Source organism: Phyllopteryx taeniolatus, chromosome 13 (genome assembly GCF_024500385.1).
Source record: "Phyllopteryx taeniolatus isolate TA_2022b chromosome 13, UOR_Ptae_1.2, whole genome shotgun sequence".
NCBI lineage: Eukaryota > Metazoa > Chordata > Actinopteri > Syngnathiformes > Syngnathidae > Phyllopteryx > Phyllopteryx taeniolatus.
Genome location: NC_084514.1, coordinates 2,394,783 through 2,412,373, shown reverse-complemented (window position 1 = coordinate 2,412,373; position 17,591 = coordinate 2,394,783). Strand labels below are relative to the sequence as shown.

Below are 17,591 nucleotides of genomic sequence, written 5' to 3'. Positions count from 1 at the left end.
TAAATGGTATTTCAGTGTAATTGTATTGCATGTCATATATAGGTCCATTATCTAACCTTGACCAAAACAATGAATAATTCAATCTGTAGCATTATTGATTAAAAAAATTTGTAAAAGGAGTTACTGATTGTTTGCAAACATGTCAATAAAGATACTAATGACAGGTATTACCATCATAATTTTTCCAATAATGCAGAGACTGCCTTTGTTAATAAATTATTTTTAAAATTAGTACCGGAGATGGAGGACGAGGGAGGGAGGGAGAAAATGGCAACGGGGGAGAGCAAACGGCTGATCTCACAGGAATGCTACATGTGAATGTTCTAACACATTTTTAGTGACCTATGAAGAGCATTATGGGGCCCACGTCCACATCGGCCTGCCGCCCTGGTAATCTGGCCTATCCTCTTAAAAGTGGAATTGAATGAAAGAATTGATCTTCCCGAGGTTGGCAGACACAGCCCCAATAATTACCTGACGTAAATCTTTGCAATCACATATGAAATGTCAGGATCTCCAGCTCCCACTCCGCCGCTCAGCTGCTTGTCCTCAGCGGCCGCTTTGGGCTCAGCCAACACATGTTCTTCCTGATAAAGGGAGGATTGAGAAGAGAGAAAATGGTTTATCATTGAGAATCCAGCCGCTGTGGATGAAATAGTAAAACCTCTGCACATGAGAGAAAAATTGTGTTACTGTGACACAGAACTATTAAGTTGTCATCACAGAATATCAAAGTTAAAAAGATGTGAATTCAAAAGCATAATTTTCTTGTTACTTTAAAGTCTAAAGAGCTTTTGACAAGATAATGTCAGTAACAGACAATAGTATGATGCAATATTTTCAGACAGATGTTACAAAGTTAACTTTGAATGCACACAGCACAATCACTGAAAACCAAACACAGCATTTAAAGTATTTCTTTAATCATGGCCTCCCAATTCAGACTTACTATGCAAGAACAACAGAATAGCACCAATGTGTCAGTTACTGAAATATAAGCTTCTAATAATATACACTGGAAACTGTAATACGTATTTTTCAGGACAATTTTATAGTTAAAGTCGCACAAAAACTGAGTTTGAACCATGGTTGTGTGTGACCTCAGTAAATCTTTTTGATCCAAAAAGTGGTGGAATGTGAGAATATACACTGGATGTTACATGAATGAATAAACTGACTCACATTCAAAGCAGCAAGACTCCAGCATCTTGAATTTTACGGTGTATATGTACTATAAACAGTGGCAACCTTATGTATACACTTCGACTGTTACGGCTATCAAAATATTACTTAAAACATCGCTTGCACAGTTAATAGTTTTCATATTCATTATTTCCTATGGAAAAAAAATATTTCTAAATGTGAAAATATTTGAGGTCAACGAGTTTCTTGGTATTGATTATTCGAGGTTCCACTCTATGTACATTATGCATTACATAATTATAGCACTTTGTGCAAGGGTGATGTCAGGCTTTGCATACATACAAATGCACCCAACAGCAGACGAGATGAGCACCAGATTCAGTGTTATTCATAAGGCCGCTCGCTCTTGGCTAAATAGGCAGTGAATATACACAGGCAGTCACGGAGGCCCAAAAAGCAGCTGCAGAGATGGGAGGGTGAAGGATTATGGCCTTGTTCAGATGGGGCATTTCCATGACAGTGAGCTGCAGCACAGCTTAACAGCCCGCCCCTGTTTATGCTTTTTGGAGGAGAAGCCGGAATCCCTCCCTGTGACAGATGGCCTTTCAGCCACAAAGTGCAGTGTTTAGACTTAGCTTGCTCTGGGGCAAGACTGCAAAGCACTGATGACACAGCATTCGGCAAACAACTCCCACATGCAGAGGTGGTGGTCACAGAAAGCACACTGGCTGACCCACAGACTAACCAAATGACCAGGAAAGCTGCTATGTGAGAGCCAGAGAGGGGAGGAAGGGGTGAGGGGCAGTACAAGGACACCAGAGATAATGATGGGCTCGGAAACCAAAGAAGTGGCTTGGCTTTAAGATACGCAACACAACTCAATCTTAGAGCATTCCCTTATTTCAGACAAAACGGTCATGACTGAATCAATACGGTCTGGAAAAAAATAAAGTATCGTATCTGCTTTTAACTAACCGAATTGATAAAATTGGTCAGCTGAAGTGTAAAGAGATTTCTTTATAGGCAGGCAAGGAAACGCAGACAATTTTGCATTAGAGGGTAAACAGTGAGTGAAAAGGACCAGCTGCTGGAGAGAATTAGCCCAGTCTCATCTGATCCAACACAAACCTAGTCCTGCTTACACTCAGAAAAAAATCTGCCCTGACCTAGTCTGACCCTTCATACAAAGCCAGAGAGGCCCTGGGGGCAGTGAATTAATTGCAGCCCACTAAGCCTGATGCACCATATCTTAAGTAGGAATGAGTTGCAGGCTCAGGAGCGCTGCAGACCGGACGAGAAAAGGCCTAAAAAAGGAAATGTGTTCAAATTGTGCCCAGAAGACAAACATGCTGGGAATGTTTTTGCTCTTCGGGTTATCCCAAGAAAGACAGATTATGTAGTTCACAATGTTACACACTCGCACACAGGTACAGACGTACAGCAGAAACTATAAGGTCTGACACAATCAATTACTGGATGCTGGTTGACATCTGATTTGTTTGGATTTTCAAACATTTTTACCATCGGAAATACTGAAAATGCATGGAAATGGTCAAACTGTTGCCATCAGTTGTTCTGTTAACCAAACCATATAAGCTTTGTCTAAACTTTTGGATGAAGGCATAATGGCTGCCGATGTACCTACCAGGGGTGGACTGAGGGGGAAAAAGTGGCCTGGGAGTCTTGGACAGAGTGGCCCAGTTCCTGTGCGCCGTGGGGAGCAAGCTAGCCAGCAACACAAATTTCCTGTAACCTGATGATTAAAAAAAAAAGAAAAACAAATTTGATGCTCTTTTGGACCATAATTCATGGAGTAGTTAATAACCCCAAAAACCTAAAACTAAAACTATAAAGACAAACGGGACAGAGTAAGGACCATACATAATTTTACACTTGTGACTATGTGAGTCCCGGGATGCACATGTCATGGAAAGAATGAGTCCCAACCCAGGAACAATGAGTCCCTGCACCTTATCATCACAGAATACAGATATAGTAATGCTACGCTATTTCACGGTTCTTGCTTCGTGGTCTGGCTATATTGCATATTTTTGTGTTATCCATTGCTCTTGTTCTCTCTCAATATATTAAATGTGTTTAGGCCTGTCATGATTGAAAATTTTTTCGGACAATATATTTTCCCAAAAACTATCACAAAAAATTATAGTATCGTTGACAATAATAGATATATATATAATATTAGAGCATAATAATTCAACTACACCCTTTTTAAGAACAATTCACTTTTAATTCTAATTCTAAGAATAATGAACATTGACATTGTAATGTAGAACAATAAATAAAATATCTTAGATTAAAAATATATAAAATAAAACAAACTCAGGCTGTGTTCCCAAAAATATCACTTCTACAAGTATTAAATTTTGGCACAATGGTATAAACAGTCATTAGTGCCTTAACAGGCAATATACTGCCAATCATGGTTTCAGTTGATTAAGAAAAAGTGCCAAGTAGCAGCATTAATGACAACACAAGTAGACCAAAGCAACCTGTTTTGAATCATGATGTGTACTACTTTTTAAAAGTCTGCAGCCTTCCTTTAAACGCTGCTTTGTCAACATGTTCAATAGCTACAACTCTTTACAATAGTCACGCTATACTGTATATAATGTGAGCATATGTGCACCATATTCACGTTTGTATTTGCATTGTTGGGCAAAGGGTTCCATAATTGCAAGCTGACGGGAAACGAAATTTCCCAGAGAGAGTACCTCTGCGTTTTTTTTGTTCCCAGCTGAAGAAAGTGGGTGGGATGGTTGTGTTTAAAATGGATTTTGTCACTTTGAGGTTTCAAGTTGTGTTGTCTTTGTTGCGACGTTATACAAAGTCGTCATGTCAGTTCGTTGGTGTTAGCAGGATGGCCGCATACATTTGGCTTCAATCCAAAATGTTCCAACATCGTCGCGGTGGCATTCGACTTTGGAACTAATTCCATTTATGCCCCTCAATTTTCTGTAACTGCAGCTGCCGGCTCGCCGTCAGAAACCCTAGCTAGCCTAGCCTAGCCTAGCCTAGTACACACGCACATGACCAATCAGTGTCTCCGCTCTTCACTATCTCTGATTGGTTTAGAGACCAGGATGAAACCCATCGTGTGTCTGTTTTCTGCTCTATGCACGCTGTTGTTTTTTCTTTTTCTCTTTCTGTTTCATTTGCTTCTTCGCCAGCGGCCCACTGGGGATATCCCCAGTCTCCCCGTCTACCGTTCCGCCCTTGGTACCTACTGTTAAAATGTCACTGTTTAACATATCATTCATTCATTATCATCTCTGTAGCAATAGCAAGTGACGGTGCATATTGTGACACTGCAGTTGTTTTCTAATGTCTCTTGTTGAGGAAGTGTCACAAAAAGCAGAAGAAAAAAATAACATAATGAGTCCTTGCTAGCTGACCTGAGTCCTCACAAAGTATGTTCTCACAAGATGTCATTCATGACAACAACGACCTATATTTTGGAATAGGTTTTGTTAAATTAAAGCAACAAAACACCAAAGAAAAAGCAAAGTAGACTTCATCCAGTGAGCACTGAATTGAGGTCTTATTTGGCAGTGTCCATGATGGAGGCTCAAACTCAAAACGTTTATGCACATTATTTTCCCCAGAATTTTGGGAGAACGGTTTTCGTAAAACGTTTTAAGAAGCAAGTGACTCCTTACATTACACTCCCCTGTGAAAGAGTGGACCGAGAAAAAAAAGCCATCTCAAACACTCTCCTACTGATTTAAAGTATGGAGGCGATATTGCCCCGGCTGCTTGCTCTTTAAAGCCACACTGTTGGAAACCTCCTAAATTGCCCTCTTGCACCATATAGATTTTCCATCACAAAGCAGCATCTAAACTAGACGCAGAACAGAGAGCGAGATAAAAGAAGAAGTAGAGCACTGGCCAGTCTGATGGCTGACCTCATCGTCTTACTTGAACAAAATACATACTCAGATTAATAGACTGGATAACACAGAACTCCTTACCTTGGAGACAGGATGCTTAATCACTCTAATCCCACATTTGGTTTCTTTAACTTTTCAAGGAAAGTTAATTGTGTAAAGTAAAACAAAACATCAATTAGGCTGTGTTCACACTTGTCACGTTTGGTTAAAAACAAACTTTGGCGGGATTGCTCTGATAGTGTGGTTTGCTTGGTGTGAGAAGCACTGTCTTTCTGCTGCTTTTGGTAAAAATATTTTTTTTTAAAAGCACAATATGAAACAACAAATGTAGACTAACTCAGCAGAAAGCATTTCTGTTTGGGAAATTTCTGTTTCATTTCAGCTTTATCTACACCATCACAGTAGCCGAAGCACTTTCCAAAGCCTCCCATTCACCCATTCACACACTAATGGGCTGCTGCTGCCATCCCGACTTGGAGCAAATTAGGATTCAGTGTCTTGCCCAACAACATGCGGACAGTCAGAGCTAAGATTCAAACCGGCGACCCTTCGGTCACTGGATGACCCGCTCTACCAACTGATCCACAGCCGCCAAATGTCTGTACATTCTTTTACAAAGAACCCAGTGAAGGAAGGATTTTGCCACAACGCTTTCACAGTGACACTTTAATCAGATAATTAGATGTGTGAGGACATGCCAGCAGCTTGTGTGACATGCCAAATACGAAGGAAAGTGAGTGTCAAGAGTTTCCACTCCTGTCCTGCTTTTCCGGCATTCCCGTACACAGGGACTCTGTCCCATCATTGATTCTACCTTAATGGAAGGAGCCTAGTGGAAGGCGCTCTGAGACTTGGTGGCTTTTTATACGTTGCAAAAGCAGTGATTTATCGACATGTTGGAAACCTTTGACCCGAGGTACGTGCTTCCATGCCACAAATATTCAGCAGAGGTCACCATGTCTCACTTGTACAACTCTGGATTAAATAAGAGAATGAGGAGTGTTACTCTTACTCTTTTAGTCCATGTCCACATGGAAACAGAGCCAATCTATATCTTTCTTGTTTATGCTTTTTTCCCCACAGAAAGACAGATTCATTTAAAACAATAGGAGTGTATCAACATAAATACATTGAAAAGCTGTAGCTATGCGTAGTGGTGCTGTAAGGCTGCCACAGGAATTTACGAAAAACTAACGAGAATAAGAAGGCTGTGTGATGGTAACATACTCACAACAATGACAGGGAATGCGAAGAGAGCAAGAACACAGACATTTGTGTGGACTGACGACAAGGTGGAATTTCTGCTTCAGAACGAAAGCCCTGATTGCCGCAAAGGCACAAGATCGAGGCACCATTTTTGTTGTTGTTGTTGGCAGTGTTAGCGCACATTCACACGAGAACTGGGATTGCCACGTCATCGTCTCAGGAAAGATGCCTATGTGTTGTTGTCACTGAAACACAAGGGCAATGTTTTCAGATTTATTCACTCTGGGACTGAAAATTGATCATTTTCGGGCTCCCAAAATGCTGGTTCCGTGTAGAGGTAACATAGAAACAATTTAAATAAATAAATAAATAAATACATTAAAATTGTAGATACCCTTAAACTTGTTTCCGTGCTGACAGAGTCTTACTCTTACATTTGGACCAACCAAACCACGCAGTTTGACGGTTAATTTTATTTTATGTTGAACTGGTGAACATTTAAAAGGTTAATTTATTAAGGATCTTGTTTACGTATACATTTTGTCTAAAATGAGAAAACCTCTTTACAAATGCAAATTATTGCTCAGAAAAATTGCTGGATAAAAAGTTTCAAAGCGTGTTTGGTATTTTGCAAAGACCAGAAGGAAACAAAGTTGTTATGAATCATTTCCTTGTCAATTATTTTTTAAACAACCGAAAGGAAGTAAAATCCATCCACTTTCTGAGCCGCTACTCCTCACTAGGGTCGCGGGCGTGCTGGAGCCTATCCCAGCTGTCATCGGGCAGGAGGCGGGGTACACCCTGAACTGGTTGCCAGCCAATCGCAGGGCACATAAAAACAAACAACCATTCGCACTCACAGTCACACCTACGGGCAATTTAGAGCCTCCAATTAATGAATGTTTTTGGGATGTGGGAGGAAACCGGAGTGCCTGGAGAAAACCCACGCAGGCACGGGGAGAACATGCCAACTCCACACAGGCGGGGCTGGGGATTGACCCGGGTCCTCAGAACTGTAAGGCTGACGCTCTAACCAGTCGGCCTCCGTGCCGCCAGGAAGTAAAATATAAAATAAAAGCGGAAATCATTTCTAAGTTTATTGTAAAACAAACATTGATTCAGAGTGGCAGCCTCTGGTGGATTAATTGCTGAACATTGATTCCAATGCAATGGATGCTTGGAGGTGTAACGGCAGTGAGGTTTACTCACTTAAACCACATCTATTTTCCTTTATAAGGGGTAGTATAAATGATCATCTAAAGAACTTGCATGAAATGTCCTTTAAAGGGGCAAGTGTGATGCTGATGGGCGAATGTGCGCACCATGTATACCTGGGCCCTTGTTATGATCTATTTATCCATATGTGGTAAACAGGTCTTACTGAACAGTGAACATAGATGCGTAATTGTGGAGGCAGCATGGGAAAAGGGAAAATGTCATGTCAGGAGAAGATCAATAACATCCGACAGACAATGAATTTGAGAAGATACTATCTGTCTGACTGCTGGTGGCAATAAACGGAAGATTAACCTTTGCGTTCCTGCTAGTCTTGGGAAGTAGCCTGAAGGGCATGCTCGGCTATTTACTAATCAAAAAAAGTTGCTTTTTCGATATGGCAAGACCAGAGAATAGCTTAGTGGCTCTGCAGAAGACCCTGAAAGTTATTGACTCGCACCCCCCACCTATATGAGCACCATAAATGTGAAAGATGAACACTCCACGGCTGAGTATTATATGTCACGAGTAATGGCTCCAGAGGTGTGCATAGACATAGGTTGGTTTATTAAAAATAAACATCATATATTATGACTATGCTGCTGCTCAAATATAATAATTCCTGTTGCCGTGCATAGAAATGCGGAAAATGCAGTCACGTGACAAGAGAGGCTTGTTGTTTGGCAAAGTCTTTTTGGCTGGCTGCATGGCTGTGTCCTTTGTGAGCCACGGGGGGAAACAAGAGCTCTTTTTCTCCTTCAGAAGCACGATCCCCTTTCACCCTGCACCTTTGAGCTGGGAGCCAAGGTTTTCAATGGCTGTGACCCCTGTGACCTCTGGGCTGGCTCGCACTGGCCTCCAACCGGCCAGCTGTTCATCCGGCCAGGCCGACGCACTGCCCACTAAAGCCCGGCAAGAGCAGCAGCACCCCTCACTGCCTAAGAAGTGACCTCCCCCAACCCGGGCTAAGGCCACAACACCACACAATTATAACTAGAGTTTCCCACATGAGCGTTTTTCTAATTCAATTATTACTAGTGTTTCCCACATGAGCGTTAGAGAATAACAGGAAGAACAGTGGAAGGTGAAAAGGGGATCTGAACAGAGTTTTAGAAGAGAGGAGATATGGAAGGGCATACAACAGAAACATCCCTGTACATAATAATGAGGTCAAATATAGCATGACTGCAGTTGCAAGAAAATGGATTTGACCCCTTTAGAATTACCTGTTTTTCTGCATTAACTGTTCATAAAATGTGATATGATCTTCATGTAGGTCACAACAATAGACAGACACAGTCTGCTTAATTGTGTTGTAACACTCAAGATCGATCTTGGTCTCTAGATCGGTCTCGAGATCACATTTTGAACGTCTTGATCTTGTCTCTGACTCGACTTCCAAAAGTCTTGTCCCGGTCTCGGATTGGCCAGACTTCAGGATTTTCTGTCGAGACTGGTCAAGAACAGCACTGATCTGCCATTCTTCAACTTCATTAATATAATAATAAGTAGAACCACTTGATAAAATAACAAATGGCTTCAATTCATAAGTTACACCATCAAAGCTGACTTCGGGCGAAAGGCGGACTACACCCTCAACTGGTCACCAGTCAGTCGCAGGGCACATATAGATACGGACAACCAATCCGCACTCACATTTACACTTACACCGTCACTGAGCGGGAACTGAACCCATGCTGCCCGCACCACTAAACCCTGTCAAATATATTTAAAAGGAAATTAAAATTAAAGAGAGAATGCTCTTTAACTGTTTAATCTTGTGGTTTAAAAAATATATATTTATGGTATTAGTCTTATCTCAATGTTAACTTCTCGAATTCTTGCTCTTGACTCAGTCTCGACTTCCAAAAGTCTTAGTCTTGGTCTCACATAGTGTGGTCTTGAGCACAACACTACTGCTTAAACTAATATCATACCAACAATTGTTTGTTTTCATGTTTTTATTGCACACTATATAACACAGGTGGAAAAAGTACATGAACCCCTCGGCGAATGACTTCTCCAAGAACTAATCGAAGTCAGGAGTCAGCTGACCTCGAGTTCAATCTGTGTGACGAGACTGGAGGTGTTGGTTAAAACAGCCCTGCACTGTAAAACACACACCACTTCGAAGTCTTCTCAAGGAACACTGGCCGATGTGAACCATGCCTTGCACAAAAGAGCGCTCAGAATACCTACAATTAAGAATTGTTAACTAGCTTGATACTGGAAAATGTCACAAAGGTATCTCTAAAGGACTTGATGTCCATCATGTTATGGTAATACAGATTGTCTTTATATGGAGAAGGTTTTGCACTGTTGCTACTCTTCCTAGGAGTGGCCATCCTGTAAAAATGACTGCAAGAGCATGGTGCAGAAGGCTCGATGAGGTGAGATTTACAGGAATCTCTGGCACTTGCTAACATCCGTGTTGAAAAATGTACACAAAGTAAAACATTAAACAAGAATTGGCGTCACTGGAAGACACCACGGAGGAAGCCACTGCTGTCCCCCCCCCCCCCCCCCCCCCGCACCCCACACACACACAAAAAAAGGTTTTCTTAAGAGATCCTTGACATTTCACAGTACTACTGGCAAACTGTTGTGTGGAAAGATGAAGCCAAAGTTGAGTTGTTTGGAAGTTACACACAAAGCTATGTGTGTGTGTGGTTGGGCACTGCACAAAAAACCTCATACTGTGAAGTATGGTGGCGGGGGCATCATGGTTTGGGACCTCAAGGTCCTCAAGCATTGCTATCAACGACAGAAAAAAGGATCCAAAAGTTGATTAAGACATTTGGAAGGAGAACTTCAGACCACCTGTCTGCCAATTGAAGTCTAACCGAATAGGGGTGATGCAGAGTGATTCCAGTGAAACCAGACATTCCAAAATATTACTGAAGAAACTGTAAAAGTAAAGAATCCAAAATTCCTCCTGACCATTGTACTTGCAGGTCTGATCTCCAACAACAGGTCATGTTTAGGTTGAGGTTATTGCTGCCAAAAGAAGGTCACTCAGTTATTACTGTAAATCCCAAGGTTCACATTCTTTTTCCACTCTACACTGTGATGTTTACATGGAGTGTTAGATAGAAACTTAAATTGGTTGTGGTATTAGTTCCAACAGACTGTATTTATTCTACACAGCATGGGACAGTATCAAAAGCACCTTTGCTGGCTGCAGTCAAGAATTGCACTCCCTTTAGTCACAATTACTTCAAGACATAATTAATCAACAATCAATTCCACGCAATCGACAGAATTGTTAATGACCAATTAAATGATTTATATGCCAATCCGTAGTAGACACTGGCAGCACGTTAGTAGGGTAGTAATTAGCAGTGTTGGGAAAGTTCAGTTTCTACTCAAACTAGTTCAAAGTTCAGTCCACCGTTCCAACAATGAACTAGTTCATAGTTCTTTTTTGTTTTTTTTCCTCAATATGTTGCTGATGGGCTATTCCCCTTAAAATACTGGCACTTCATTTTCCCATTGTTGCCACCCATTCAGTCCACACTAGTAGCCAGCCACAGCTTTCACCCTAGAATCCCAAAAACAAGGAAAAACTTGCTGCTTGAATGGTCTTTTTTAAAAGGAGCAAGAAAAACAAAAACAGGACTTTTGTCCTTAATGCGCAAACCTGCGACACAGTATGACAGGAGCGATGGTGAAAGGACATTGATAACTTTGCATTCCTCGCAGTTCTGGCTGACTATATTGACAAAAAGTTTAATTTTACCTGTTCTTCGAATACAAAACAAAATAAATGTCATATTGTGACTGTGTGATCGCACAGTTTAACTAAAGTATTCTGATAGATATTAATTTTCCAAGTCACCAATTTTTACAATTGTGTACTGTATTACAAAAGAACCACTGAAGAACATATTCACTCCCATTTACGCAGTGTCCCTGAACGCACCTCGCGTCTCATGCAGCTGCGACGAGCCCGCCGTAAAATGCGCAATTGGTTGCCAAATACAGAGTTAATCCGCCGACATATAAAGGCGCGTATATGGTGTGTTCAGAAGGGTTTGTCCTGTAAGTCCCTAACAAAACCTGGCACTCTTGAATGAAAATGAACTTTCATTCGAAAACCATTCTTTGATGCCAGAATGAGCACATTCTCAATTACGTTCATCAGGCATAAATGAACGAAGCGATTCACATTAGCACAAAATATGAACTAGTTCATGAGCTTTCATTCATTGAACTCGTTCAGATACAACAGCGGTAGTTATGTATGTTCTGCCACTGCATACATGTTTTTTTGCCCAAGTACTTTGGCTTCCCCCATTCCAAAACCATGCATGTTAGGTTAATTGAACATTTAAATTGTCAACAGGTGTGAATGCTGTATGTGCCCTGTGATTGACTGGTGACCAGTCCAGAGTGTACCCCGCCTCTCGCCCAACGTCAGCTGTGATGGGCTCCAGTACCTGTGATCCTAATGAGGACAAGCGCAATAAAAAAATGGATGGTTGTATAGTGGAAAGTGACAATTTGACTACTGCAGTTATAAACAGAAGGCAAGGCGCAAAGAAGAGCTTATTCCCCATTCTGCATGCATGTGTGCCTCCAATGACAGGACAGTATTCCCTCAGCTCAACACGCTAAGTGGATGATAGCGCCAATCTCTCTCTTCTCGTTCTTGTCCTCTGTCGGTTTCATCATCCTCTGTTTCTTTCTTCTGTTTTCAGAAAACACGTCATCCATCTGAGGCACACAAGTCCACAGCTTTGTTTGTTTACCTACGAAAGAGCATCGCCCCAGGCCTCTCCCTCATTTAAAGCATTCAAAGAAAACAGCAACTTGAGAAAGCTTTTCAAATGCCTATAATTTTGGCATTGTGTGTGTGCGTGCGTGCTTGTGGCGCCTGTGTAGAGGAAGAAAGCCTCTGAGGACTGCCCATTGACAATGAAATGACAAGATCTCCCTTCACCTTTAGACACAGGAGAGAGTGAAGCTTAACATTGCTCTCGGCACTAAACCTTGGGAGCCTGCAGTGTGATTTCCAAAAAGTGCAGTTATGGTTTTTCATAAAGTACCCCCGCCCCATTCTTCATAACGTAAACAAAATATTTGGAAATTGCATTCTATCTGTCATAAACTCCATAAGGCCATGGATGACTCATTGAAGTTGGGCTAATATGAGAGAAAATTTCCATACTTTTCTCCAAGTCTCATAAGTGAATGATTTGCTGGTTTTCTCATTGAATAGCAGAGGATTTGAATATGAATGTGTGCGTGAAATTGGACTGTATATCGCCGTGTATACGGTTCTTATGTCTGTAAGTGGTGTGTGTGCGTTTGTTTCATCAATGCACATGCACCTGATTGGTTGGCGGGGAGTTGGCAGGTTTGTGGTACCCTGCTGGGACAAACCAGGCCCAAGCAGCCCGGTGGAAGGGACAAGCTGTGGCTTGTATACACACACACACTTAGCAGCTGCTCCTTCTGCAGCTGCTACCGTCACCCATCCCAGAACTCCCAGTTCCAGGAGAGGGCGGGGGTGGGTACGTGTGGGGAAGAGACAAGAGAGGCAAGGGTGACGAAGGAAAATAAAGGGAAGAGCTGAGTGGGAATGGGAAAGAGCGAACTGTCAAAATAAATTTGAAGAGATACGAGGAATAGGTGAGAAATGAGAAAGGAAGGTGGTGATGGAACTGAGAGGAAAAGAAAATAACACTTAAAAAAAAGGTTAAAGGGAAAAGATACCAAGAATAATGTCACCTATTAACACGTGCAAGCATATTCACCTATATCACCTCAGTTGCTCATAAGGATTGGACATTACGAAACAATCCCCCAAAATCATCTAAAAATCTTTTTGAAAATGTGTTGTTTTTAGTTTATTTTGTAAGTTGAAAGTATACTAATAATGAAACATCTGCAGGTTAAATGCAAAAAAAAATTTCTCCCCAAAGGGAAACAATGGAATTTGAATCTGTTTCAGTCAATCCATAACCTCTGGAAGACTTTTACAGTATATAAAGTGAACCCTCGCTTTTCATGGATGTTAGGGACCAAGCCCAGATGCAATTTGCAAAAGTTCACAATTAATGGACACCCCATCATAGTTCATCACCTCAAAATATGATCCCAAAACACGAGACATCATTCAACCCATCTTACAACATTACCCTTAAAAAGAATAGTTTGACTGTGATTGGATGGCGACCAGTTCAGGGTTTCTTGTAACAAGTCAGCTGGGATAGGCTCCAGCCTACTCGTGACCCCAGTGAAGATAAGCGGTACAGAAAATGGATGGATAGGAGAACAATTGAAAAAAATAAAACAGTCCAAGGACAAGGAAATACATACCTGTATATCGCAAATTACTCTCTATATTAAGTTGGACACTTACTGTACCTTACATTGTGCAGCTAGCTGTTATTAGCTGATCAGCTGTTAACTTCAATGACTGCCAATGGCAAGCCAGACCTTTCTCTGCATCATCTTGAGAAGTTTACCACCTTGCTCTCTAATGTCAACCCCACAAGGAGCCGCGTCTGTCTGTCGGACCTCAACTGGAATCGTCCATCACACTGCTGTTTGCGGTCAAGTTGGGCGGCTATCAATTGGTGGCCAATGCTTTGTGAAGTCAATGCTTTAGATGCTCATTGAGAATGATGTAACACATGATGACCCGATCAGTTTCCAAATTGTACAAACTAAGTATTCTGCTGCAGTAATTCTGTCACATTCAGTCAATATTTGCATCACACTAAAAATATCATAACACCTTTACAAAGTGGAACTATGAAAGAAGAAAAGAGAAAAGAAGGGTGCTGAACTTTAAATGTTTAACATATACACATCACACACGTCACATATCAAAAATGTTCATGCATTACTCCTCCACTATGGGAAGAGCGAAATTTACTATTTTTACATGTCAGAGTCAGGTACTAGACGTCAGAACAGTTATTCGAGCAGTGGTTGACTGTGGGGGAGGTATAATGCTGAAAGTGTCCAATTAGGAAAGTAATTAGTTCATGAACATGGAGCACCCTGAAGGCCACCACTAGGCAGCATACAGACACTTAACACACCAATCAGTAGACTTTGAAGGCTGAATAGACAAACCAGCCCAGTTAGGACTGTTTATTTTGTGTATAAAAATTATAATTATCATTTTTAAATTGTACATTTTAAAATTGTAATTCAAGGGGGGAGGATGTGGTGGTAAAGATGGAAAAGGAACAACACAGCACTTCCCACAGTCAGCTATGCTAAATCCTTTAAAAGAGTCGTGTTTTATTAAAGCAAAATTCTTTCACAGTGATGACGGATGATGCAGCTTCCACATTTCTTGAATGAATAAAAACGGAAGTGATCAAAGTTTGTGGATTTTGTGACTGGAAGCAGTATGGAATGGTTTTGAAAACAGGCTGTCCTGCGTAGTCTCGGAGCCACAGGCGGTTGCACAGCACAGAAGAATGCTTACATCATTATATGCAATCCAGGCATCCTGCAGAGGGCACTGCTAATAGCAGAAATGCTAAAGTGGAGCAGGCATGCAACCAGCCCAGTAAGAAGTGGGAAAGACATTCAGCATGGCCAGGACTTCTGATATTCTTGGCAGACTTTCAGAAGGGTCTGTTGGAAAGTGTTGGCACATTTCAAACTTTCTAGAGCAAGCATGTGCTCGCTGCTTGATGTCACAGCCATTCATTGCTATACAAAATTAGTTGAGCTACAAAGATTAAGTTTTATGAGGGAATCCCTCACCATATTTTTCAAAGTGGTGCGTGGTACTGTAATTTGATTTGATGTCATTTCCTTGCTGATATTCGGCAGAATCAATTGGTGTTGTTTTCAATATAGAATTTGTTTCCAATTCAAAATGAAAAGGTTACTTGACCACTTGCATGTTTTAACAGAAAAAAAATTGGTTTACAAATCCTTATTCTATTAGGACTATTCTGTTCTCAGTTCTCATCATCCATGTGCTGTCTTTTAATTTTCCTTAATCATCACCATAATTGCTTCTATACATGGGGCTGTGGGGAGTTGGGGGTGGAGAATGGAGCGTTCTAAGACTGCGGGTCGGTGAGAGGATGTTTTATTTGTATTTTTTTCTCTTGCCTGTTCTGTGATGCACTTTGTGTAGATTTTTTTAAGTATGAAAGGTGCTATACAAAAAGAGTAGTACATGAAAATGCCGTTTTCGATCCTGAAAACTGGTCTCATTTTCTCTTTTTTTGAAAAAAACGCTGTTAATGTCGCAATGTAAATTCTAAAAACAAAACATGCATTGGACTACAATGCACTACACAGTATATACTTTATGGTACACTGGTCTTGTCTTGATCTATTGTATAGAAGTGTGGGGTAACAATTACATAAATTCTCTTCATCCACTCTTTAAATTACAAAAATGTGCATACACTGTTAATCCATTCCAGACCCCCTATAACCTCTACATATTTTTGTCATGCACACGCATGCACGCACGCACACGCACGCACGCACGCACACACACACATACACACACAGACACACACACACACACACACAGACACACTGTAGCATTTGGACCTTTGAGCGGCATGGCCAAATGAGGGATTTCAGAAGCTTTGATGGAGTTCTGGTTGACCACGCTGTGAGTTCAGCGTTAGCATTTGCTCCATAGGCTTTACATGTGTTTTCATGTTCATTTTCACAAAACAAAAACAAAAATGGACCAAGCAACTGCTGTAATTTGGAAAAAGTTAGGGCACTCGTAAATCAAGGTAGGTACACTGAGATTTTCCCTGATACAATGATGTCTCGGTACCACAGTAGTCCAAATAAAAATGCAGTATGCTGGGTTACATGATGGGTTTACCAGTTGAGATGTCATGAAAAGCTTGTAAAATATATTTTAAAAATTAAACTTGTTTATTACAGCACTGGTCTGTGATGCTGGTCCATGGAGCCTTTACACTTGAACCAAACTGCATCAGAGTTCACTTGCAAGCGAATCGAGAACCACCTCTTCAAGCAGTCTCTGTCCACATGTTTGGGGCTTACCAGAGTTTACACTTGACCAACCGGAGCAATTGCACTACTGTAGAGTTCGTTCTAACCGTACCACATGGTAACAGAGACTGCCAGCATCCACCCAATATAAACAGGTTCTTGTTAGGGTATGGTAGGTATGGCACACAGCTGCGTTGTCAATATGTCAGATTTATCTGGCCTTACATTGTCGGGTGAGGACATCAAATCACATAGCAAATGCCTGAGCGCTAGAGGGGCGCTATGAACACACTGCGCAGAAGTGCATTCTTCTCATGACTCACATTAACCACTGTTGCAAGCGTATCTTTGTAACCGTGTGCCTTCTTTTTTTTTTTTTTTTTTTTCCAGGTTACAGAGGCGTGGGTAGCCAGCTGCGGAGCTGTTCTGGATGCTGATTGGAAGTGAGTGTTGAGCGCTCAGGACAATTATGGAATCATTACCGCCGCCGTGCCAGAGGCAAAATATGAACACTGCACCATTTGTCAAACAAGCACAGCTTTCCAATCAAGCTCTTATTTAAGTGTGTGTGTGTGTGTGTGTGTGTGTGTGCATAGTGGTCTTTTTAATGTGCAAGTGTGGGCATCTCTGTGAACCTTGGCATGCTGGCAGAGGACCTGGAATGTCAGTCAGAATGTCTGTGTGGACATATTTGCGTGGGGTAATGGATGACTCAAGAACCCTGCCCAATATTTTGTGTCAGTACATTTGTGTAAACGCGTGGCTATATCCAAATGGACAACCGGCTGTAGTCCATGTGTGTTGGGGGTGTGTGAGTTGGTAGCGCGTGAAGAATGCCCTGCCTACTTGCAACTGTCTAAACATGTCCTCATCAGCTGTCTCTCTGCTGCCTTCATGGAGAAATAACTAAGCATGAGTTATTAGTTATTCTTCATCAAGGTATGATCCTACACTGGCGGCACATGGGAATGTCCCTCAGTGGCCTGTTTTAGACAGCAAAGGTATGTCAAAGTGTACAAACAAACCAGTGGAGGAAGATAAGAACAGAGAGATGAGGGGTGGAGAAGTGGAAGAAAAGCCTTCATGCCCCTCTTAAATCAGTCTTCCCCCCCCCCCCTTTTTTAGCCTACAGGAAGCACCTGTAATCCATCT

The 17,591-nt window shown here is 41.5% G+C and overlaps 1 long non-coding RNA gene across 2 annotated transcripts in view; it reads right to left on the bottom strand.

The window, feature by feature from the left end:
• The window catches only part of LOC133488230 (uncharacterized), a 134,858-nt gene that overhangs the window by 97,680 nt on the left and 19,587 nt on the right, over positions 1–17,591 (bottom strand). For both annotated transcript variants that reach the window (XR_009791583.1, XR_009791584.1), the window contains exon 2: positions 475–587. This is a non-coding gene — a long non-coding RNA (uncharacterized LOC133488230). The remainder of the gene's footprint in view (positions 1–474; positions 588–17,591) is intronic.